Genomic DNA, 27304 nt, shown 5'->3' with positions numbered 1-27304 from the left:
GAGCTGGAATCTGGGTTTATCAATTTTCAGGACTTACACCCTAATACACAAGGATATTAATGAGGTCTGTGATGCTAGAAGGAAAAAAAAATATACCTATTAAATTTTATATTGTCTCTTCTCACAGGCCTCTACATTTATTCTGAATGTGAAAGCAAAAGCTGATGATTTTTCTGAAGAATGCTTTTCCTAACAAAAATGTATTGTACTAAATAAAACTTAAATACCATTATTATTCTAAATGTTTCTTTAAATGGGCGGTGGGGGAAAGGAACCTCCCCTAAATGCTTTCTTGGAAACTACTTTATAAAAATGATGATCATAAAGAATTTTCACATAAAAATCAACAGTGTTATCATTGGCTTGCATTACTGATTCAAGATGCATCATCATATAAGTAACTGATATGTAGTTATTTCTGTATTTCCTCTCTCCTTTCCCAATGTGTGTGTGTGTATTTATAACACAGAATATACAAAGGGCCCCAAAGAACTATAAAAATATACTTACAGTATATAAAAATTGAACTCTGCTGTAAATTACCTAAACGTTGACATAATAACTTTACTTAACATTTTTCTGCTTTTACAGTGTTTAGAAGGGCTCTTGAAAGCATGACTTAGATAATGCTAACCTCTTAGAAAAGTTGTTCCAGTTAATCTGATTTGATGCTTTCATTTTCTGAGAAGGAGTTCCCATAGCAAAAGGAGGCGTTCGCCATCATTCTACTGAGCTACAGATGAAGTACTTCAGTGTGCTGTCAGTTCAGCCTGTAAAATATCACTCGGCTCCATTTGTGCCTCTTCGATCCCTGTGGCCACTCTAGACGAGTTCCTAATTACTTCCAGCCTCTGAAGCTGTAAGAGTCTCCTCACCTGATGCTCCTCCCACCCCTCCAAGCCCTCCTCCAGGGTTCTCTCTGCAGGCCAACTAGCTTCCGTGTATCCGTAAATGTGTACTATTGCCTATTCAGGATTCCCTCCAGCCTCTGAGAAAACCACTTGTGTTCCGAACCCGGTTTTTTGTTTTTTAATACATATATGAGCAAATATATAACATTACATGTTAGGCTTACAAACAGACAAATAAACACAGACATAAACACAGGCACACTGAATACATCTAACAGAGGCAGGAGTGTCTTTTTTACAAAGGAGTATAAATTTATACCTTCTAAGTCTGTGCAAATCACCTGACTCCTTTACATAGGTTATAGCTTTTAATTTTCAAAATGACTTTCAAAATGACTTTTTAATTAATTTACAAATAAAAATATTGCTCTTGTTTATAGATGAGGAAACCAGAGTTCCAGGAGGTTAATGACAGGGCCCAAAGTCACACAGCTATGAGGTAGCACAGATGACATCCAAATGGGGTTCGTCTGACACAGGATAACACTTCTACATCAGGCTGCCTCTCAGGTAGATATTAAAAGACCAACTTAATTAGGTTTCTAAGAGTGTGGCTAGGCCCAGAACTCAGCTTTAAATGAAGTCCAGCAGATCAAAAACAAAAACCAAAACCAGCTGTTCCAGGAATCAGAAATTAAGAGTCCAGGTGTAAGATTCCCTGGATAAGTGAGGACACTAGAAAGGAAACTGGCTTTGGACTAGCTGCTGGTGCCTTGTGTATGTTTCTAGCTAACCTACTCACCCTCTTAGAACCTCAGTCCCAAAATCTGTGCGAAAAGAGAAAATAAAGGAAAAAAGAAGTGGGAGAGGTTGGATGAGTTATATCTACCAGCAAGATTCGTTACCATCTTTAACTAAAGTGAGATATTTGAAAGTACACAGAAAAGCACCTGACATACAATGGGTAGTAAATACATGTATTTAATGTCATATTTTACTCATTTCCTTAAGGGTAGGACAAATGTAAAACAAAAAGAAAACCAAGAATCACAAGAATCTGGAATAGATCCGATCAGATCCTGAAATTCTATGTCAGAAGAAGCTGCAGAACGCTAACTTCAGTCTTACATTTCATTCATCCATTAAGTAATTCCTGAATGACTCTTGACTTGACATGTATTGAAGTAGGTACTGACAAGAATGTAAGGCACAATCATAACCTATACAAATAAGATAGTGTTCAATAATTCCATTCACTGAACAGGTATTTAGTAAATTATCCCCAATATCATTAATTTACTAAAGATGTTTTATTTAGAACCAGAGTAAATTCTTTCAAACTTTTCTTAAGGTTCTGCAGGATTACTGTAAGTTATGCCATCATCCTAACTATAGCTAAGATTTAAAGGTACAAATCTTAACAGAAAAATATCTAAGAATGCTTGAGTTTTATTTCATGTTGTCAGAACAAATACTTTTCTAGCATTGTCTCATAATATAAAACAGCTTGTTTAGAATTGTTACTTAAATAGCATTTACACATTTTTAAAGCAAAAAAATAAGTATTGATTAAATGTTTCAAACTATCCTGAATATAACGGTGTTTACCTAAAACACTCATTACCCCCAAGTCAGAATAAATAAACCAGCATAGCAGTTACATTAGTAGACCACCCCAGACACTGGGTGGGTAAGAAGCCACCCAGCAAACCAACAGAATTATTCTTCCTTCTGAAAATACAGCAGGAGTTGAGGGGATATAAAGGACCCATATATGTTACTTTCAGTTTCAATAGCTGTATCAACATTTATAATGAAATAAAGATAGTGCTAAATGAAAGGCTGGGCAGGACACCCTGTTTCCCAAGTATCAGGATCAAATATATCTAATTTACACATTTTAAGTTAATAAGACATATTTAACAAAGAATTTTTTCTCACATTAAGACTACTATGGATATTTATGACGGTAAAATACATTTTTCTGTTACTTAATTCCAGAAGTTCCAATCCTTTTCATAACCTAAAAGGTTAAAAAAAGAGAGAGAAAATACGAGTTTCTTGCACAATTATCTATCTCCTGTGAGATAAAATGATTTGTCGCTAAAACTATTTAATGCTTTATTTAATGTGGCATGAATCTAAGAAATCCGGATTTTGTTTAATCAATAAAGCAGGCAAATAACCAATGTTCTGACAAAGAACTTTAAAAGTTTTTAAGTTATTAATACTATCATTTCCTAATATTATGACAATGGTGAAATTAAAATTTAAAACCAGTAACTTACGGGTAGGAATGCTAGAGAACCAGTGTTATCTCAGCAAAGTCTGAAGAATTGAAGAATCAAAATACGGATGGCCAGCGGTTCCCAGGTCTTAAACAGAACAGACTTTCAGACTTTCACAAGGTCTGAAAAGGGCACTGATTCAAACAAATGTATTACTGAATCAGTCTGCCATGAGCCAGGAATCCAGCAGAAAAGCTCTAGACAGGTGAGGTACCGTAGTGTAGAAAAACTGGTCCCTGCCAGCAGGACCCAAATAAGAGTAAAAGGTTAAGGATTACCTTGAGGTTTCACGTGAAATATTCCTACTAGAAATAATTAACACCTTTGAGCTACTGTAAATAAGCACTCTCCTTCTTACAAACCAAGCTACACTTTACTGCCCTTTTTCCCAAACCATGACGATTGGTAAAAGAGCACCATGTCAAAATCTTTTTTGGCCTCCTGTATTTTACAATCATGTTACTGAGCCAAATAAAAGACCCGGTACAACCATGGTTTTAACTACTTACTGCATCATCACTACCTACTGGGGTAAACTCAACCCTAGTTGACTGGAGTCAAACTCAACCAGGGAAGCACCAGACTACAAGTATGGTAATGTATTTCCTGCTGTATATCTCACCAATTGCCACTCCTTAAATAAGAATGAGAAAGGTACTTATTGCTCCTGTTAAAATAATTCCGTGGACCAGTACAAAGAGAGTGAATCCATTATTATCCTTCCAAATGTGTAGAAGACTAAACGTCCACAGTCCCTACTCCCCCGAGCCACCACACGTAAGTCAGACAAGCTTCATTCTGAAACCTTCTTCCAACTAAACATAAGATACTGATCTACTATCACTGTTCTCCAATACAATAAAAAATAAATAAAAGCTTTTATTTCCATTTAGCTGCCACTTAAGATTTATAAAAGGTTCGTTTTCCTCTCTCATTCTCGATTCAAGTCCTCAGAGCATACTTTCTTTATCGCAGTTTGCCAATTTTTGGTACGGTAAAAAATCCCATCAAGTTGCACTTACATGATGTGACAATTAACTTTTAATGATGGATAAAAGAGGTAGATGCATAAAGTCATTCTGCATTCTGTTACTGCACCTATCTAATAAAGGAAAGCTCCTTTATAAAGGTCAGAAAATTTTCTTCTTTAACCAAGAACTCTAAAAGACAAATTTTGAAAATATATTAGATTGCATGGGCCAAGGAATGTGGAATACAGAACCTTCTGTAGTGCACTGCAGAAGTAAAGAAATGTCACCACTATCTAGTCTTTAAGTTCCATTTCTAGTATGTTTATGATTTTAAAAATAATGGTTTCCTAAATAACTAGCATTTTATACTCAAGTACTGTATTTATAGATTCCTAGATTTGATATAATGTCTTAATATCTGATATCTAAACACATGATCTCCCTGGATAGAATTGCCTGCAGGGTCTCTGTGTACAGCTGGGTGAGTTGTGCTATGCATAACCTAGGGGGCGCCACTTACATCAGAGACCACAGATCTATGTATTTATTAGGATAATTTCCGGTCAGAAGGCAATAAAGTGTCTTGTTCTAAGAAAATCAATCTATTGTTACAATTTTTCAACATCTGGAACTAAAATATCTCAAAAAAAAGGTGCCTTTTTTTCTAACTTTCTAACACAAAGAAGCAAAACAGGCCAGCAGCTTCCGGGACTACCTGACTCTCATTTTCTGGAAGGTCAGGGTTAGAGGATGACCACTCCCCAAGGAGATCTCCCAAAGCTTTGATAAGGCATACCAGGCTTCCTCCCTGAATTGCATAGCAGAGGTTAATTTCTCCCAAATGAAACTTAAAAATACCAACCTTGAAAATATCATCCAGGGTCCTAACTCATTAATGTTTAGCCCACATACACTAGAGTGAGTTCGGTCGGTTACAAGGTATGTGGTCACTGTGTTTCACCATAGCAGTTTCTTAACAAGGCCACCATGAGGCGTCCCAGGACACAAATCAGCTAAATCACTCACAACTAAATTTGCTGTGGTTTTACGAACTTCTTTCTCCTAATCAACAGCCATGAGCAGTTTATATTTTCATGGACAGAACAAAAGCTAGTAGCCCCGGAATAACTTTAAAGGCCCTTTTCCTTAAGATTAGGATGAGCTGCTGTTAAGGCTGGGATGGTTTTTCCTAGGACCACATGTAATAAACTTACGGCATTTGATAAACCGGCATGCCATTTAACAAAGTGTTATTGTTTTGCAAATTCTTCCTCTGTTTTCAGGACACAGGGAGCTACACCAAAGTCATGTTTCAGTTTATTATCTATTAGTTACCAAAATTATGTTATACTACTTAGAAGTCAACTAGTAATAAAATTATTTCAAAGTTACTATGTACAATGCATTACGTATAGTTTTATGCCAACAATAAATAACATTTTAGTTCTTTGATCTTTTTTACCATTTATATAAACACCACCACAAAAGAAAGTCACATATTCCTGCTGTGAAAAGGTTCCATCAATTGACTAATAATATTTTCTATATCATTCTGGTGCTAAACTGATTTTCTATAGCAAAGCACCACATGAAGCAGTCTTAACCTTTTGGTTCCAGTTCTGCCACTCACACGGCTGGGGTCCTAGATCCTTACTCTGAGATGCCTTGCTTCCCTCGAATTTAAAATGATGGACTAGACTACTCTAAGATCATTTACAATATCCCTTTTAGAGCTAAAATTCTATTATTCTTTTGGATTTGTTATCAGAATTCTAAAACTTGTTTTCTATGTGGTGGCACAATGTTTATTTAAAAAAATATCACAGGTATTTCACTGCTTAGAATACTATTTAATAATACTAATTTTTTAAACTGTAGAAGTTTACCATATGCTTAGAATGACTCAAGAAATAGTTATTAACAAGCAAGTCTGTTTATGGCAATCTGTGTGACAATGTAAGAACACAAAGAGAGAAAAGGTACTTTTATCCTGAGCCACAACCTCAGCATTACAACTCAGTAGGACTCAAGACAGGTCCATGGGACTACAGAGTGGCACAAATGCCACACGGGCAGCACAAGAGGCAGTGTGGCAGTGTAAGGGAGTGAGTAGGAGTGTGGCCTCCTTAGATAGAATGAGCTGGGATGGAATGCCAGCTCTACCACTTACCGGAAAAATGACCTTGGGCAAGCTGCCTAACTTCTGAGACTCAACTCCCTAATCTAAGATGGAGATGATAATTCTTTCCTCACAGGCTGTTTCAAGGGAAAGAAGGACCACTGCATTCAACTGCTTAAAAACTGAGGGGATGGAGGAATTCCACCTAATTATCCACATGACTTTTTACTTCCATACTTTATTTAAATGAAGAGTCAAGAAAAGAAAATTCACAGTTATTAACTCCTTCCCTCTTAATATGCCTTCAGTAAACACACACTCTGGCTTTTTTTAAAATTGCAATTCTTCAACAAACCTCTTCTTTGGCCATTAACACTACACCATGTGCCAAAGTTAGTATAAATATTCAAATACAAATCATAAAAAATTGAAGTAAAGGGAATCTATACAAATAAATATTCTAAATAAGCTGCTTTTGTGTCAGAACTTAAATCTTTTAAATGGTTATTTATTTTTTGAGAGAAAGGGAGAGAGAGACAGAGTATGGGAAGGCAGAGAGAGAGGGAGACAGAGGATCTGAAGCAGGCTCTGGACTGAGAGCACAGAGCCCACCTGACTCAGGGCCCGACCTCACGAACTGTGAGATCATGACCTGAGCAGAAGTAGGATGCTCAACTGAGCCACAAAGGTGATTTAAAAGAACTTAAATCTTTTAAATAAAAATGTTCTGGAACTCTAATACAATCAATCAACCACAGTAAAATAATTAGTGGGACTCTTTACTCCTGGGGAACTTTGAGATAAGATCCTAACAAATAAAACTTTTCTACTATGTAAAATATTAATTGAATAATTGATCTTGTAGTAATTTTTTAATAGAAAGATCTTCTCAATTGTAGCTGGCAGCAGTGCTATATTGAATTCTCTAACTGGCCTGTGAAGCATTCCTTTCCTAGAGTGCCAAATTTAAATGCTTTTTAAAGTTAAAAAGAAAAAAACCTTAGCACTTACCTCCACTTCTTTGAAAACACCAGTTGATTTCAAATTATAATATGAATGTGTTCCAGAAATGGGTGTAGCTCAGATATCTAGATATCAATTCATATTTTCTAATTAATTTTCTTACAATTTCAGAAATAAATCTCGCAGGAAAAAAAAAATGGCCCTGATACACAATCCAAATCTCACTTAAGAATCCTAATACACACTTCAAAGCACATTCTTTGTCAGTGTGTGATCCATATACATTTATGATTTTCCATCATGAGCTGTAAAAAAGTTATTGTCAAATGGACAGTCATTCCACATGTTCTGAGTACACTTACTTAAATACATAGGATTGAAGTACACCAGAAATTCAAGGCCCATTTCACTAATTAAACAACCATGTTGTCTATGCCACTGTCTTCCATTTATTCACAGTTACTTTTCAAGTTGAAAATAAGGAAAAGAAAAAATAACAAATCTCTGAAATTTTTATCCACCTCTAGGAAGCTGGGGTCACTAAACTGTTTTTAATTTTTTTTTAATGTTTATTTATTTTTGAGAAGCAGAGAGAGACAAAGCACAAGCAAGGGAGAAACAGAGAGAGGGGAACACAGAATCAGAAGCAGGCTTCAGGCTCTGAGCTGTCAGCACAGAGCCCGACGCGGGGCTCAAACCCACGAACTGTGAGATCACGACCTGAGCCGAAGGTGGACACTCAACCGACTGAGCCATCCAGGGACCCCCTCACTAAACTGTTTTGTAAGGAAGGGCAAAGAAGCACTTCCTATGTTTACTGCAAGACATCAGAAATGGAAATTAGAGCATAGTAATTTATTAATTTTGTAGATTTAAAACTGCTTTAAATAAACATGTCCCAAATGAGATTACACTGTCAAAGGACCAGTGGGTACCTGCCATGACTGGTGTGGCAAAGCCAAAAAAAAAAAAAAAAAAGGACGCCTTCACCCAGCCAGCTTCTTGTCAAGGAGGAAATGTTTGCTCTCCCCATTCAGACAATGCTAAATAAAACGCAGGACAGATTTATTTTATGACCACCTTTTAAAGAGAAAGTCTAAATAATAAAATTCCAAAAGGAAGAGACAAAATGCAAATTACTTTGTTTTATTTATTTGTAAATAAATTCAGTACTAATTTTATTTTTTAATTTTTTTTAATTTCTTTAAGGTTTATTTATTTTTTAGAGAGAGAGACAGAGTGTGAGCAGAGAAGGGGTAGAGGGAGAGGGAGACATAGAATCCAAAGCAGGCTCCAGGCTCTGTGTCAGCACACAGCCCGATGCAGGGCTAGAACTCACAAATAGCAAGATCATGACCTGAGCTGAAGCCAAACGCTTAGTTGACTGAGCCACCCAGGCGCCCCATTTTCAGTACTAATTTTAAAAGTATACATTGGGGTGATCCATGACATATCCCAGCTTTAGTGATGGGGGTAGAAGGAATGGGATGATAGCATGTAAGAAATAATTCTATTGGAGGTGCTTGGGTGACTCAATCAGTTAAGCATCCAACTCCTGATTTCGGGTCAGGTCATGACCTCACTATTCCTGAGATCAAGCTCCATGTCAAGCTCCATGCTGACAGTGCAGAATCTGCTTGGGATTCTCTCTATCCCTCTCTCTCTCTGCCCCTTCCCACTCATGTTCTCTCTATCCCCCAAAATAAATAAATAAACTTAAAAAGAAACAGAAAAAAAGGAATTCTATCATAAACTCCAGTTTCTTCCTTGATAATAAGTCAGTAACATGTTAAAAATGACGTTTAAATGAACAACTAAATGTGATCTGGTAGTTGCGGTCACCAGAGTACACCTCTGTGGAGGCAACACTGCCAAGGGTTAAAACATATCAGTGCATGAGGTAAACCCAGAATCACTGGCTTTGCTTCAATCAGGGCAAGATTCATTTACAGGCCCCTGATCTTGATGCTGACCCATTCTCAAAGGCTCAGAGCCTCCCATATCCAGCACACAGATAGCATAAAACAGAGTGATCCAATAAAAACTAATCACTTACCAGCTGTCCTAGATGCCTTGGACAGATAGGAGTAAGAGCCAGATTTTAATGCTTACGAAGGTCATAGTTTTTGCTGTCAGATCTGAGGCCACCAAAGGCATTCCTCAGAGTTGTTTTTATGAACACTGTGTTCTCCTTAGGAGCTGTGCCCCTTCTGCCTCCCTATACGTAGTCCATCTCCACGCTCTTCCCTGCCTAAGGGGCCTCCTGGAACACAACCTTTTCATGCCGGTGGATCTAGAGCCTCTGCCAGATCCCTCATGCTGAGCCGAATGCTTGTCCACACCCTTACTTGGTCAGCTAGTATTTATTTAGTCCCTACTATGTAGCAAGCACTTTTATAGGTATAGGTATGCAACAATGAACAGAAATGGTCTCTATTTTTACCAGATCCCTCATGCTGAGCTAGACTGTCATCCCTATCAACCAACCTAATTCTGTTTATTTGTTCAACAGTATTTACTGAGCACTAGGATATTCTAGGTGCTGATGATACAGAAGTGAGCGAATCAAGAAGACCATGATCTCACAGAATTTAACCAAAATTTGAGGTGACAATGCCAATTTTAACCAACAGTCTCCAAAGAGGGGTTCCTGAACTCCAAAAGATAAGCAAGACAAAGTCCACTGAGTAGGTAATACTGGCATTTTCCTTTATTTCATTTTTTTTTTACACTCCTAAGCTACCTATATTTTTAAAATACGGAATATATGAATAAGCCAGTAAATATAATTTATAAATAAATGTACACGTAGCAAGGATACATGCTCGAATTCCTCTGCAGAGGGTAAGCAGCATTTTTAAAAGCCCATAGGTCATTAGTGGGCTTGACTGATGACACATTTGGAATGAACTGTCTGGCTGAGGTGGGATTAGCCTGGGTGTTGTCCACTAGATTAATCTTCTCTCTGAGAGACTCAAATAAGCATTTTGTAAGAATGTCTAAACATTAAGCTATACAATCAAAGTTCAGGTCCATCCCAACTTCTCCTCCCTAATCAATTCCTATTGCCTGTACTCTCCCATCCCTGCGTGCCATACACAGTGTGGCATCCTTATTAGTCACTCGACATTTGGGATATGTGTGTGTCATTACTATGCTAGAAACATCCTGAGGCCAAAACCATTATCCTTTTATTTTGCAAACCCTGGAATTCCTACACATTATTGGTAACTCAAAAAAATACCTGTTGCAAAAAATAATGACAATATCAGGAACCCAGAACTGCCAAACTGAGATGGTAGAGAACAATTCTTTGATTGCTTTTCTTCATAAAATGATTAGGACTGTACTCCTTCATGCACCTCCATGTGTACTTTACAGATCATTGATTACTTACATAGGGATCTGGGAATAGTAAAACTTGTTCAATCTGTAAAATCGGTAGCCACAGCTAATTGAAGATCAATTAGAAACACACATGAAGCAGTCTGAGACTACAGTTTCACAAAAAAATATAGTTTTGAAAAAATGATTAATTCAAACTTTCTTCAAGGAAAACATATTGAATGAAGTTTCAATTATCCAAATTCTTAAGACATATATATATTAGACTTCAAGGTCATCTGGCTGTATTTGAAATATATGTCAGGAATGATATATATGGTTACATTAAAAAATGAAAGTAAATGAAATTCACTTCCTAACAACTGATTCATGATCATAATTCCTTAGGCAGTACACTCATCACTGTAAGTAAGATCAGGTCCTCACACATATAACTCCATCTCCATCTGTGATCCCATTCTTTAAAACCTTTCAAGCTGTAAGAAATTTTGTACAGATTTACCTTATTCATGCAGAGACTATATGTGAAAAATTATTAAAATAAAACAAAGCTCTGGGCTAACGACAAGTGTGAGCATGTCCTCTGGGAATACAGCTGACCCTTGAACACCAGTTCGAATTGCACGGATCCACTTACGCACAAATTTTTACAGTACAATACTGTAAACGTATTTCTCATTTTCTTAGCATTTTCTTGTCTCTAGTTTATAATAAGAATACAGTATACAATACATATACAAAATGTGCTAACTGTTTGTTATTAGTGAGGCTTCTGGTCAATAGTAAGCTATTAGTAGGTTAAGTTTGGGACAGTCAAAAGTTACACTCAGATTTTTGTCTGCACAGGCATCAGTACCACTAACCCTGGTGTTATTCAAGGGCCAACAAAAATATGGCAATAAATGAGATGAGAACACATATCCATATACAAACTTTACAAAGAAGTTCATTATTACCACGTGGACTGGTAAATAATGAGATCTAAATAGTTGTACTTCCGTGATGCCAAACAGATAGAGAACAGAAGAAAGACTCACAAGTTATATTCTGTGTGTCTCTGTTCCTCTTTGCTGCTTTAATGTAAACATTAGGGTCATTTTCAATGTTGGGAGCCTATGAAGAAATACTTTCCCAGATGAGCTTCTTCTTTATGAATGTCTTTTTTTTTTTTTTTTTTTTTGTATTAAAGCACCCAGAGTTGGTGTCTGGAACACTGAGCGGAATATTTCAGAAACAAAGTTTTAATCTAAACTGGGCTGGTATTGTGAAATGACCAGTAAAAGGAGGGCCACAAATAAAAACAGATGAAAATGCATATAATTCTGAGGTGTAATGGACACAAAAGTCATGATTAAGAAGTGATACTGAAGGTTTGATCAAGTCAAAGGGGACTCTGAAGACCATATCTAGATTACAAAGCATAAAATTTTTTTTATGTTTTATTTATTTTTGATACAGAGAGAGACAGAGCATGAGAGGGGGAGGGGCAGAGAGAGAAGGAGACACAGAACTGGAAGCAGGCTCCAGGCTCTGAGCTAGCTGCCAGCACAGAGCCCGACGCAGGGCTCAAACCCACAAACGTGAGAGTTGACCTGAGTCGAAGTCAGGCGCCCCTAGATTACCAAGCATAAAAAGGGATCCAAAAAAGCCAAACATATGGTTTCCCTCCAGGCCATGGCTTACTAAACCATGAGAGATAAACTGCAGTTGTAAACATAGGTTGAAAACACACTAGGGGCCCCTACGTCGCTCAGCGGGTTGAGATTTGACTCTTGATTTTGGCTCAGGTCACGATCTCACAGTATGTGCTATTCAATTCCATGTCAGACTCTGGGATGACAGTGTGGAGCCTGCTTGGGATTCTCTCTCTTTCTCTCTCTCTCTCTCTGCCCCTCCTCTGCTCATTCTCTCTCTCAAAAGAAATAAATAAACTAAAAAAAAACATACTGGAAAATCTGAAAACTGATTGATGGAAAAATTAGGCATCACTTTTAATTTGTAATCTCTCATGGATAGAAAAGCACATTTTTCTCTCTTTAGAATCTCATTTTGTGTTTGATACGTGGGTTACAGATCTTATTAATGCACTCCTAACTAGTAAAATAAGTCTTAGCTAGAATGGCGTATAGAATTTTTATTGGCATGTATTTGGACTCCTAGTTTGAATGTCTAGTTCAAACTTACTCCATGTAAGGTGCTTTTAACATTATTTGGAATCCTCAGTCATTTCTTTCACTTCAAAAGTGTTCTCATCACAGATTGTGACATTAATAGCAATAAATAAAAAAAGGGAAAATAATTTAAAATAAGTCCAAAGCACTCAAGACTGAAACTTAACTTTCTAATATAAATGGAAAGCTTTAACAAAAAACAAAACGTCGTTGGCCTTTTAAAAACAGTCCAAAAGACAAAATGATGCACTAATACTTAAATAAAAGCTAAATGAAGGTTAGAGGCCTAATTTTTAAAAATCCACTCTAGTGTTTGGACCAAATTAGTTTTACAACCTCAACAACAATTAGGACAAACACTGTAACAAGCAAGAAACTCTCCCCCCATATTTCAATGCTCAACTTCTATGTTGGAATTAGCTAGTTTTTCAGGGTATATAATCCAGTACTATTTTAGGCAGTATCTGTTAAAACAACACAAATAACTTCTTTGATAGATATTTACATCTACTGGAATTTTCCAGCCATTAGACTTCATGTGCTTTAAGGACAGGGCTATTCCATATTCATCTTTATATCTTCAAAGTAGAAGTCAGCATCAACACACCACAGGCACTCGATCCATAACAGCAAATTAAATGGATAGTTGTTTTGCTACCTGAATCTCACCAATCTTGATCAAATTACTTAATGTGCAAAATGTTTTTTTTGAACATGACCTAAGAAAACAAGTAGAAAGAAAGGTGTCAAATGCCAGAAAACCCACATAGTTGAATGAGAACAGTATAGAAGTATTGATGTGGAGGAGGGAAATGAAACACAAGAAATGGAAGTCCACCACTTTTGATACAGTATCATGTGGCTAAAACAATTCAAGGGCACATTCTTAGTAAGATTATCATCAACAAAAATTACCCTGCCCAAACAGGTAAGTATCCTCTTTGCATGTTTCACAGATCAGGGCAAAAAGAGAAGTCAGTAAAAACAGTAACAAAGAATAAACTTTTTATCTTCTATATCTGTATATCTCTGTGCTGAATTTGCAAAAGTGAAAGAATTTATTATTTTCAGATGAATAAGACTCAGTACAAAATAAAGCAACAAGTTACTCTGTATTTTCTGAATGATTTGCTTTTTGTATACAAACATGTAATTTATAAAATCTCTTCTTAATCACAGGAGAAATAAATTTCTTAGGTAAAATAAATCAAAGCATCCATAAGCCACTTCAAAAAAGGACAACTTTGGGGGCATCTGGGTGGCTCAGTCAAGTTAAGCGGTCGGTCATGGCTCAGGTCATGATCTCATGGCTCACGAGTTAGAGCCCCGCATTGGGCTCTATAATGACAGCTCAGAGTTTGGAGACTGTTTTCAATTCTATGTCTCCCTTTCTCTGCCCTCCCCAACTCGTGTTCTGTCTCTCTCAAAAATAAACATAAAAGAAATAAAAAAAGAATAACTTTTGACTAAGCCTGTATCTAATTCATGTTTGATCACCAGATACTCTGAAACAATAAAGTCCATGAATGTGTTTAACTTTTCTACTCATTTGAACTTATTTTCAAAACAAATGACAGAAAACTATTTTACAGCAACATCCATGTTCATTGGTAAATTCCTTTAATAAAATATATTCACCAATTAGGTAGGGTAAAACCTTGGATTGCTAGTAAATTGTTCTGCAAGTGTTCCTTGAGACAAGCAAACATTTCCAATAAATTTTAACTTGATAAATGAGGTCTTGCAATATGAGTAGTATGTGACACTGAATGTCACATTATCACAACCTAGCCAATGGTTCTTCTCTCTCTCTCTCTCTCTCTCTCTATGTGGGATTGTGGATGATTGTCTCTCATGCTCGGATGCTCAGTCTCAGGCCACAGTGTATGGCAGAAATAAGTGATTTTTCAGAAAGTTGAAAGGTGCCCATAACTGGCACTAGCGTATCTTTTTGTCACTTCCGAGCACCTATGGACAGTCCTTTGCTTTTCCATACAAGAGAAAGCTTAGGGATGCTTTGCTTCATTCTAGGTCAGGCTGCCTGCAGACAGAGACCCTTTCCTCAGCTGCCTTACTGTCAGTTACATTAAATACAGTATATGACAGGCGTTTACTAATACTGTACTGTAGTCAGCATCCATGTGAGTGTATACAAAGGCCCCCATGAAGAAAGATTCCATTGAGCCTACAGATAGCAGTGATTCTGTTAGTGACAGTCAAAGTCTTCTTTTCCAATAACCCTCTTCTCAAGGCACCCAGGTGGCTTAAACGACCAACTTTCGCTCTGGTCATGATCTCGCAGTTTTTGAGTTTGAGCCCCGTGTTGAGCTCTGTGCTGAGAGCTCAGAGTCGAGAGCCTGATTCAGATTCTGGGTCTCTCTCCGCCCCTCCCCAACTCTTTCTCTCTAAGAATAAACATTAAAAAAAAAAAAAAAGCCCTCCTCTCTTGTCTCCCTCATACAAGCCACAAAAGTTTTCAAAGGTAAGAGGTTAATTTATTTTTCTTTGTATTTTGTAATTTCTTATTATTTTATATTATATTACAGTATTGTAATAGATTTATTATGAATATTTTTGGATTGTGGAACGAATCATCTGAGTTTCCAAGATTTCTTAGGTGAAATTCACTTTGATATACAAGTACTTTGGATTACAAGCATGTTTCCAGAACAAATTTTGCTTGCAAACCAAGTTTTACTGTATTAAAAAGTTCCAGAGTTTCACACCAGTCAGAATGACTAGTACCAAAAAGATATGAAATAACAAGTGTTGGCATGGATGTGGAGAAATGTGAACCCTCATGCACTTTTGGCAGAAATGCAAACTGGTGCACTCTGCAAAACAGTATGGGGGGAGGTTCCTCAAAAAATTAAAAACAGAAATATCATGATCCAGTAATTCCACTATTGGGTATTTACCTAAAGAAAACACTAATCAAAAAGATACATGCACCCCTATGTTTACTGCAGCATTATTTACCAGAGCCAAGATATGGAAACAACCCAAGTGTCCATCAAGAGATGAATGGATAAAGCAGATGTCACAACACCTCGACTACCACCACAGAATATTACTCAGCCATGAAAAAGAATGAGATCTTGCCATTAGAAACAATATGGATGAACCTAAAAGGTATTTCGCTAAGTGAAATATGTCAGACAGATAAAGAGAAATACTATATGATCTTACTTACATGTTGAATCTCAAAAACAAAACAAAACAAATGAACCAACAAAAATCAGACTCTTAAATACAGAGAATAACCTGGTGGTTGCCAGATGGAGGGGAATGGGAAAACAGGCAAGACAGGTAAAGGCAATGAATAGGTACAAACTTCCAGTTATAAAATATCTAAGCCAATATAAGCCACCAAGATGAAAAGTACAGCATAGGAATTATAGTCAATAATACTGTAATAACATTGTATAGTGACTTATGGAGCACGAAGTAATGCACAGAACTATCAAATCACTATGTTGTACATTTAAATCTAATATAACATATGCCAACTACACTTTAATAACAAAAAAAAAGTATGTGAGGTACCTATATCAACGTAGATAAGTGTATATATTTGCTTAAAATAAAATAAACAAGTACCAGGGTAAAAACATCATAGAACATTCAGCTTGAAAAACTCAAACATCCTCATGAAAGAATAAATGATTTCTACAGATGTACCAGAGGAATTAATAAATAGTAAAATCAATACCTGTTGCGATTAGACATTTCTATAATAAATATGTCAACTAGAAAGAAAGTTCACCAATTGTCAATTTATAAACTACATTTGGGGCTGGTTTGTCTCTGACTGTGATCTCACTGCTGAGAACTAACAGTAGGCCCCAGTTCAGAAACTTTCTCATCTACCTCCCTCAAGAATGATAAAGCACTGGGAGCGCCTAGATGGCTCTGGTGATTAAGCATCCCACTCTTGATTTTTGCTCAGGTCATAACCTCACAGTTTATAAGTTCCAGTCCCAAGATGGGCTCCTGGCTGGCAAATAAAACTTTAAAACTTAAAAAAATTAAAATTAAAAAAAAAAAGATAGAGTGGTGTTCAACCCTATGACTTCAAAATGAGTATTTTTCTTTTGGGAGAAAGAAAAGTTGGAAGGAATTCTTGGCTAAAAGTTGCCCCAAACCTAAAAGTTAACCTCCCTGAAGGAGATAAATAGAGAAAAAGCTCAGGAGACGACGGCCCTGCAGACAGGCCTCCTGACCCTGGCAGTCTCTTGCTACCTGCGTGACCTCAGACAAGTTACTTAACCCGACACTTTGTTTCTTCGCCACTAAAATAGGGTTACCTCTCATCAGAAAGTTGTTGTGAAAAACAAAGTAGTAAAAATAAAACTTGTGCTTCATTAGAACACCCTCAGGCCAAATTATCTTTCTCCATTCCTCTCAAAGTCAAATAGTATGTGGGAGACTCTTCTTAAAAATCTGCTTTCAACTTTCCCTTAAATAAAAATGAAACTGTATAGTCATCCTATCACCCTAAAACACAAAAATGATTGGATAAGGAGTTTACTTCAATTTATTTCATAATAACAGGTGACTTTGCCTCATGTAATCCCTTCCTAATTGACATTTCTATGTAGGGAACTGTGTAAGTCTCAAATTCATACACTAACAACTTTATTATGTGAGTAATGATAATTACTAAAGTAGCTCAAAATTATAAATAAAAACTTTAAAATAAGATAATGGTAAGAAGAAAAAAGGTTCAATTCCAAACTCTCATTCTCAACTATTTGTGTGTAGTATCACAGACCGCACATAAGTGAATACAATACAAGGCTGAAAGAAAAAGAAAATACAGAAAAATAGACCTCAGGAAAGACAGAAAGGAGGAGAGGAGGGTCCATAGCCAACTACATTGAAAGCTAAGCGGGGTTGGGCCGGCTTGGTAGTTGGATGAAAAAAAGGAGAAGGGAGGAGAAAGAAGGAGAAAAAAAGCTAGGAATAAAAGAAGGGAGAGGGGACCAGAAAGGAAAATATATAACTTCAGTAACTCAAAAGATAATCAAAAATTGACAGCTGGATGTAAAGAATTAGTTTCTCATTTTGTTCCATGCTCTACCACATTCCCTTTGCAGTCAATGAGAACTCTACACTTGGGTGAGTTTTGAGAAGTATACGAGAGGCTGAAAAACAACTCAACATTTTTTAAAAGAATCAGCATAAGACTCCCTCTGAATTACTCAATCTGTGGTTTTCCTACACCAAAGGATGTAGATGTATCAAAAAATAATTAAAGAAGAAAAACTTTCTTTAGCCATTAACCATTTCAGTCTATACCAAATGAAGACTGATGTAAGTTTTATCATGATACAGCTATTAACTTTATTCGCAGAGTGTCCTGTCTACTCCTCCTCATATTATACTTTACGTTTTTCTATAGTGGTTTTATAGGAAATTAAGAGTAGGAGCAGGGCTGGCTCTATCAGCAGAGCATATGGCTTGATCTTGGGGTGGTGAGTTTGAGCCTAATGTTAAGCACAGAGATTACTTTTAAAAAAGTACAAAGGATAAATTTTACTTAGCATTTCATGGTTAATTATTGAAAACAAAAGTATCTAGAACCTCTATGAAAACAATACAATCCAAAAACATTATTCTCACCTGAGAATAGACTAAATTTGCAGAAAACACTTTTTTTAACTTTTCTGATAGAATGAAAGAAATGTTCAAGTAGCAATATAATAAAGGAAATATAACCCTTTCATGAAACATCTCATAACAGTAAACCATAATGAAAGTAGCCAAACTTTGTTCACCATTATATGAGAAACGTCCAACATGGTGGAAATTTCAACTACAGATTTCAATGTGTGTCTGTCTGTTTAATAAGGTAATGACCACAACAAATACAAAATAGGAATCACAATGTCCAAATGGACAGACGAGGTTCAATTAATGGGTGGGGTGAAGTGGGATGGGTATCTTTCCTTTCCTAGGAGCCTTGTACTCAACTTAGAAAGGATAAATGTTAACTACCATTTTGGCTTAGCTGACTTTCTAGCCTCTGATGCCTTCCACCCTCATAACTGAAGGCACAGGGTTTCAACAGACAGTTTGACTAAGTTAATATATAATGTTTGGATATCTTGTTAGGATATCTTACATGATTCACCAGCTTACAATGAACTCAACAGGTTCAGATGATCAGCGATCAAAATCAGCAAAAGGATATTCCGAGAGTTAAATGGGTAGGAATAGCAAACAGTTTCACTCTGTGAAATAAGTTAATACAATAGGATCACAGTCCCTTATCTGAAACCCTTAGGTCCAGGTACGCTTCAGATTTTTGTGAGTCTTTAAAGGTCAGATGGAGCGTACAGCACATATTACGTAACATTCCCAGCTAGATCTACGATAGCACCTCATAGCCAAATGCATTACTATTTCTACAGCAGAATATGTGAACAACCTTTCTTAGTAGGTTTTAAAACTACTTCAAAAAAGCCCATGACAGTTTGGGTCATGTTCTGCCAGCAAATGAGTTTTGATGCCAAACTTTTAGAGAGAAAATTAAAAAACAAAATAAAACTTAGTTTTTCAGAGATTTTTTTTAGATAAAGGACTCTGAATGTATATCCAATACCATTACACAGCAAAGTATAAAGATGTTTGTAAAATATATAAAGTTTATTAACATATTAGAAATTTTAAAAAATCAAGCTGAATTAAAATATGGCAAAGTAAAAAGATGTTCCTGAAAAATATAACCTTAGAAATTAGGAAACACAAAGTTATTTATTCAAATAAATTAAATGAAGGTCTGTGTTAGAAGCAATGAGTATTTCAGTACAAGAGGAAAGTCTGAGAACCCAGATACTAAAAGTCTTTTGTACGTCTTTTTGCATTTAACCACATGTTGCATTTTTCCTAGCTTTTGTTTTTCACATTGTTTGAGATTTCAGGGATTTGGTGTATTTCCCATTCCTCTTCTCCTTAGCCTGCCTCTCTTTTTTATTTAAGTGCCTATTCTGTGCAGTGTAATTTGTTATGCACTCCAGATGTAATGCTTCTCAATCTTCATGCCTTGACACAAGGGCAAGTTTTAATTGGTTGTTGAGGAATGCCCAGTAATTAGTTATGAACAAAGTACCACAGTTCATAAAGATTTTTACATGTTTGTATATGGGTGTATTCAAAGTTTTCATTATGATCGTATCACTTTCAATTATATTCTGATTTATCTTCTTGATAAGGAATGAAGTGATTTTATCACACTGAGAACTACCACATAATTTATCTAAGTCTATAACCAGGGAAATTATAATGCCCTATGTGTAAACATCAGTCACATGTGTCTTAGCAGAAGAAAATTTGAGAACTGATGCTCTAAGACATTCCAGATGGACCAAAGTCACCAGAGAGAATGCCCAGTGCTGTCAACTAACCACTTTAAAATAGAAAAGAGCTATCCTCCTGTCCTGTGCTGTCTTTTTTAAAGAAGTAGGGAAATCATTCCCCAAATTTGAAGGGACACCATACTTAACTATGGCATGCCTCAGTTATTCGTCACTTTTATCCTTTTATCTTTTATCCTTGTTATTCTTACTATTTCCTTCTTCAGTAATAAAGTGCTGATCTAACACCTCACATCCAGTTAAAAATGCACCAATGTTTCTTGACACCAGGGTTGAGAATTACAGTTGGCCCTTGAACATGGAGCTAGGTGAGTCCACTTGTACATGGATATTTACAGTACAGAACTATCAATGTATTTTCTCCCCCTTATGATTTTCCTATTAACATTTTCTTTTCTCTAGCTTGCTTTATTATAATATGGTATATAACACATATAACATGCAAAACATGTGTTAATTGGCTATTTATCATGTCATCAGTAAGGCTTCTGGTCAACAGTAGGTTACTAGAAGTTCTTGGGGAGTCAAAAGTTCTATGCAGATTTTCAGCTGCACAAGAGTGGGGTGTGTTTGGCACCCCAACCTCGGTATTGTTCCAGGGTCAACTGTACTTCAGAGGAAACAAAAATTAAAAGGCACAGGCTGGGTCAGTTGGTAGAACATGCAACTCTTGTTCTTGAGGCCATGAGTTGGAGCCCCATGATAGGAACAGTTTACTTTAAAAAAAAAAAAAAAAGAAAGAAAGAAAAAGAGGATGTTAAAAAAAACTAAAACGCACAACTTCAAGAAACTTCAAACTTGGTGGGAGTTGGGACGAGGTGAGATACAACTATAAAAACATATTGAGTGCTGACTGTGGAGAAGGGTCATTGCAGATATTACTGTCTACTGTAATTCTCCTTCTGTTACACGGTACATAGTAATAAGCCCTTTTCCACATAATAATGAAGTTTATCTTGTAGTGACATGCTCAGCATCCCTCGGTCAGTAAGCAAGAGGTGCAACAGTCCTTGGCTTCAAAGCCTCTGTTCCTTGTACTACACCTGCTACACAGGGAGTATCAACAGAGGTGACAAGGCTTCTCTCAGTGTTGCAAACGTGCTGACTGAAATACAGCCACAGACTGAAGCTGGAAGAGAACTCATCAGTCAAAGAACTTTAGCCCCATATTCACTGCATGACTCCTATTCAGTCTTCAGTCACCTGGCCCTTACCCCAGAGTTCTCAAAGTATGTCAGATTATCTTATACTTGCTTTACAATCACTGAAGCACTAGTTTCCTGGGCCCCACCTCAGTCACACTTATCTGGATATGGGACCTGGGGATTTCCATTTTTTTTAAGATTTTATTTTTAAGTAATAAAAATATTACCCAGGTGCCCTGGCTCAGGTTATGATCCCATAGTTCATGGGTTTAAGCCCCACATAAGGCTCTGTGCTGACAGCTCAGAGCCTGGAGCCTGTTTTGGATTGTATGTCTCCCCCTCTCTCTCTGCCCTTTCCAGCCAAAGGTGAATAAATGTTAATAATAATAATAATAACAATAAGTAATCTTTACACTCAATGTGGGGTATGATTCAAGAGTTGCACACTTGACCAACTGGGCCAGCCAGGCATCCCTGGGAACCTCCCTTTTTAACAGGTTTGTGTTTTTCAAAGTAAGTGATAAGACCAATTTAGTGAATAACATCATACTTGTTTAAATAAATAGTTTGGAACACATCAGATTTATAAAGATTACATAGGATAAAAAATATCAGAGAGCACTGCTCCTAGTACTGTTTCAGGAAACTCATTACAGTTTTTATACATGGATTAGGGTATAAAAGGTATTTATTACCATAAATCTCAGTCAAAAACATTTAATATAATTGCTTTAAACAATTTTTACCCTCATTCTTATTTCTCCTTTGAAATAAGTTATCAGTGTTTTATTTAATTATTCCCTTTACCAAAAACCCAACATTTCTGTGTCCATTTTAGGATCTCAGTTATTCCATTCTAGGAATTTCTGTTTTATTCTCTGATCTCTTCACCTAAGGGCCAGGTTTAACTATTGGTTTAATTATTTAATCAATATTTTACAGTATCGTTTTATTTTCCTAAGACTTCAAAAAATCCAACTCATTCTTATTTTTGCTTTGTATTTTATACAACCTCCTCAGAAACTGAAGTTATCTCATGTATTTTACAGAACCTCTTCAGAAACTGAAGTTATTTCACTATCTAAATCCTTGAACTCATATATTTTAATTTGTTAAGTTTATATTTTGGTAGGTGTGTCAATGCTTCACGGTCTGTAATCAATCCTTTACATCTTTCATTCCCTTAGTCTTTCATCTCTGTATTTATATATACTTTTAGGTAGCATTTGTTATTGGCTTGCCTTCTTTTGTATTTCCATTGTGTAACCCAGTTCTCACCTCATTTTTCCTTTGAAAGAAAAAAAGGTAAACAATCCTCATTAATACATGAGGATTTTCTGCATATATCTTTACAGTTTTAACATGATGTCCTGGCATTTCAAAAAACTGTAATTGCCTTCTAAAGGATAAAATGAACACATGTGAATGTTGAGTGAGGCTATACTCGAAAAGTGCTTTCCTCAGGTATAACTTAATATACAGAAATCTCTACAATTTGATATAGTATGTGACGACTGCCCTTGAGGTAGTACAAACCAACTGACTGAATTACAGTCCCAGAATCTTCTAGCTGGAAGATTCCTTAGCTTCTTCAGTCCTTACTACTTTCAGAGCATGCCTCTCAGTGGACAGCCTGAGGACCACCTGTATCCAATATATCTGAGGCACATGATAAAAACCAAGCAGTGAAATCACAATGTTTTCATAATTTGCGTATGTTTTCATTTCATAGTGAGAGGAAGAAAGTTGATGAAAAAATAAAAAAGCTATCACTGGGACCTATTTTAAAAGATGCCCTCAGTGGTAAAATGTTATAAAATGAGGTGGACTTCAAACTGCAAGTTCAAGAAAAGTATCTTTCTTAAGTTAAGCACTGCTTTAGATTAAGTCTTGGGGCACCGGGGTGGCTCAGTCGGTTGAGCGTCCAACTTCCACTTCAGGTCATGATCTCTTGGTTTGTGAGTAAGAGCCCAGCATCAGGCTCCGAACTGTCAGCTAGGAGCCTGAAGCCTAACTCAGATTCGGTGTCTCCCTCTCTCTCTGCTCCTCTACTCTCCATGCTCTGTCTCTCTCTCTCAAAAATAAATAAACATTTTAAAAAAAGATTAAGTCTTAAAATACAAGTGTGCCTTACTGGCAATGGTGCATTATGCCAATTAATTGACTAAATTTAAGTAACTTAGAACATTTAAACATTACGATTTTAAACATTTCTGCACTTTTTAAGGCATTCATAATATCAAGGATTTCTTTTAGTACGACAGGTATGTCGATAATGAGGCTATTTTCAAAGGTTTTTTTTTTAGTAGGGTTAAACTATTAAGTCTTATTTACTTCTATTCAAAATTTCTAATATAAAAGTAGTTGATGTTCATCTTAAGATCTAGTTAAAAATATGGCCCTTGTTTTACTCATGTTCTATGAAATGTAGGAAAATGTAAACTTTTAGTATGGTGGCAGATGATTTTTTATTAGAAATTATGTTTGTAATTTTACTGAAAAATATGGCTCATACATTAGTTGCTGAGTTAGATTTTCATGAATTGTGCCACATTATTTTAAGATTATTCCTTCTTTTTTAATTACATACAAAAAGCCTTATCAATTACATGGTTACAGCATAAGCAAACCTTAATTACATATTCATATTAGCTTTCACTCCAAGCTGTGTTTTAATTTCAATGTCTAAAGAAATCTCTGTTTCAATGAATTAAGCATAAAGATCCGGTCTATAAGGTCAAAGGGATACACTTTCCAAGTTATACAGCAGAGCTATATGTATAAGGCAAAACTATGTCACAAACTCCTAAACCCAGAACTTTACTTTTTTAATTTAGATATAAAGATCAGATGGATTAAAAAAAATGGAAAGTATTAAAATAGCAAGTTTTCGTTAATAGCAAAACCTCTAGTGGACCGAACCCACCAGAGTACCTTTAAAAGATGTAGCACTAAGAAACAACAGGTATGAACCCCTTTTCCAATAGCTAGCATTAAATGTGAAATGCAAATTAGGACTTCAGTTTCAGAACTTAATAGAGATATGGAGAATAATAAGATGGGAAGTTTGGAAACTCTTGGCAATATAATAGCAAAACCTCTATCTAAATTCTTATTTTGATAATTAAGCTTCAAATCAAATAAATATGTTTTAGATGCAAATATCTGGTAATTCATTGTCAGGGTGACTTCTTTTAGATCACTACTACAAGTTTTACACTACAAAAACTACTCTGACTTCAAAGACCAAGACTGTTCTTGAAAATATTGTTTTAATGAAGCAGTTGTTTGATATCTCAAAGAAATGCAAGAGCTCATCAGATCGCTTTTATTCTGGAAATTACCGATTCCCATTTTAAATTTTGAATTGGTCAAACATATTTCCATGGGGAAAGAACTAACATTAAAAGTTTGCTCCAGTGAACAAAATAATGTGCCTCACATGTATAAATGTGGTGTTCTTTAGTAAATCAGGAATGCATTCTGAATACTCTTGCCATATGTTCAAAAATGAAAAACTTCTCCTGCAAGCAAGCTTTAAAAAAAAAAAAAATCAAAGACACTGAAATCCACATATTCTGTTGTACACTAAATTCATCTTACAGAACCATCTCATTCTGACCATTCCAACAGGACTGTTATGTATGTGACACAGTAAGAGGTTCTCTTAACTCTCTGAAATAATGTGGTATTTACATTCCATGAAAGATGTTGGACAAGGAGCTTCTAGCCACCTAAGGTTCTCAGCCGTGTCAAAGTATGTTTTGCTACTATATGGAAACTACCAGAAAGGCATGGTCCTCAATTCCTCTTAATACTAAAATAACATTTTAGTAACATATATAATGGTAATACAATATCCCAAATAGATAAGGTCTCTTTCATTTTTCTTTTATGGAAAACCGAGTTCATGTCTATTTTTGTTCACAAAGTACAAACTTCATCTTCACTATAGAAACATGATTAAGTACCACACCTGATTTACACATTTAGTACAACCAGTTTTCTTAATTTATCAGCAACTTGGAATACCTGAGGTGTTCCTTACAATTGAGGGGAAAACTGCAAGTAATGAGGGCTCTGTGCTACCTTCAAATGTTCTATAAACCCTCAGCTATCCTGTTACTTCTCACCAACTAACTTTCTGGGCACTTGCTGCCCTACACATTATTTCACCAATTATTCCATTTGGGGGCAAACGTCTGAAAAAGGTGCTTAAGGGCCTTCTGAGTTGTTTATTGAATGTATGGGTTGCTAAAATATACCCAATTTCTCTAAGTATACAAATTTTGCAGAAAATTATGATTAATTTTAAATGATTATTTGCCTTCTATATCAGGCCTTTATATCTAAATACTAGATTTACTACACTGTCTAGTCCACTTTTCCCCACCACAAAAATAACTGTCACAAACAGCACAAGTTACCCAAGACAGAGCACCTAAGAAAGAGTAAGTAAATGTCAGCCACTATAATTAGAGAGGCATTCTGCACAATGCTACCTTGGGTTTTTAATAATTCCCTCCACTCATAGGCTGCAATCTTTCTATAATATTATCTAGTATTAAATTTCCTAGGCCTTCAACTCTGTAAAATTTCATTATCAACTAAATGACTATTTGAAAATAAGTTTTCAAATGACACTTGCAGATAAATGTGAAATAAACATTTCAACTATCTTAAATAATAATAACAGCAACTGAATTCTAAATACTAATGATCCTAAATTGATTTCTGCTGTGGCAAACCCAGGGCGACCAGCTTTCAGGGGTTTTGCAACCCCAGTAAGCCACCTTCTTATGTGAACATTGAGGACCCTTAGGTCATTGCTAATAGCTGTCCAGCTTCCCTGTGGGAAGAGTTTGCATACTTACCCAGCAAGGCAAATGGAAAGTACACAGGGAGGAAGATGAACTGCAGCAAAGCCTTTGTCATATGATAGTGACCTATAAAGTATCAAATAAAGGTACATCATCAGTGTGGTAGAGCTTTACAATAGAGTCTCAACTCCAACACCTATGAAGGAAGGTCCCCAAAACCCGGGAGTCCAGCTCCCCACCAACCCCTCCCCCCTCTCTACCTCCCACCTCCATGCGCTAACTGTGGAGCAATACAAGCAAAGAAGCTCCCTGTATTCAAAGGGCAGAGGCTGAGGGTAGCCCAGCTGGTATTATTCCAGGGTGTCTCCAGCACCCTCACTCCCTACTCCCGATATGCACAAAGCTGAAAGTTGATCCTGTCTGCAAACCCAAAACCCACACCGCGATCATTCATCAACTTGCACAAGTGATCGCCGCCCCCAGGACAAATACACCAGTAACCAAATCATAGCAATCGATAGGATGCCGGAGCCTCCACGGTGCCCAGGAGCCAGCCCACGGCGACGGCAGCGGGTCCAGGTAGCGCAGCCCTCAGCCCCGCAGACCTGGGGCGGCCACAGCCGTCGCCCAAACGCCCGGCCCCAGTCACAATCCCGAGATTGGAGATCGGAACCCAGCCGGGAAACACATTCGCTAGAGCCCCGGGCGGCAAGTGCAGGGCCACCAGGTCTTGGAGGTCGGGGTGGGGGGAGCTAGGAAACCGAGAGGGAGGAAGGGAGCGAGGGATCCCACCCCGCCTTTGTTGCTGGTCACCATCAAGTTTGCATCTTAGTACAAAATGTCGATCTTAAAGGCTGACAAGACAGAGGCAGAGGCACAGGGAGAAAGAGAAAGGGAATAGAGTCCATCTTGCTTTGGGGAAGAGGGGGGAGAGAAAAATGAAGTACAAATCCCACACTCCGGGCGTAAAAGTCTGCTAAACACCTTTCCATAACGGAGGAGCAACGAGTGGGGTGTCCCCGTCCCCGTGCCCGCTCGAACTGGCGGCGGTCTGGGCAGAAAACGCCTCCCTCCCCTCCTCTTCCTCCTCCTTCCCCTCCTCCTCCTCCCTCTCCTCCTCCTCCCGCGGGCCCCAGCGAAGATCCCGCCGCCACCGCCGCTGCCTCCGCTGCCCCCCGGGGAGGCACCGCCGCCCGGCCAGGCGCTGCCATTCCGAGCCTGGACCGCGCGGCGCGGCGCGCGTGGGGCCCGA

At 37.1% G+C, this 27304-nt stretch overlaps 1 protein-coding gene and 1 pseudogene across 12 annotated transcripts in view; one reads left to right on the top strand and one right to left on the bottom strand.

The window, feature by feature from the left end:
* LOC115291141 overlaps positions 1-26563 on the top strand; it is a 147199-nt pseudogene extending 120636 nt beyond the window's left edge.
* BBX (BBX high mobility group box domain containing) overlaps positions 1-27304 on the bottom strand; it is a 275389-nt gene that overhangs the window by 245810 nt on the left and 2275 nt on the right. For all 12 annotated transcript variants that reach the window (XM_029939243.1, XM_029939242.1, XM_029939246.1 and 9 more), the window contains one exon: positions 26107-26178. The gene's annotated coding sequence lies outside the window, so the exon portion shown is untranslated. The remainder of the gene's footprint in view (positions 1-26106; positions 26179-27304) is intronic.

The sequence above is a fragment of the Suricata suricatta genome, chromosome 5 (genome assembly GCF_006229205.1).
Source record: "Suricata suricatta isolate VVHF042 chromosome 5, meerkat_22Aug2017_6uvM2_HiC, whole genome shotgun sequence".
NCBI classification, from domain to species: Eukaryota; Metazoa; Chordata; class Mammalia; order Carnivora; family Herpestidae; genus Suricata; species Suricata suricatta.
The sequence above is the reverse complement of the archived record's forward strand: the minus strand, read 5'-3'. Positions and strand labels throughout refer to the sequence as shown.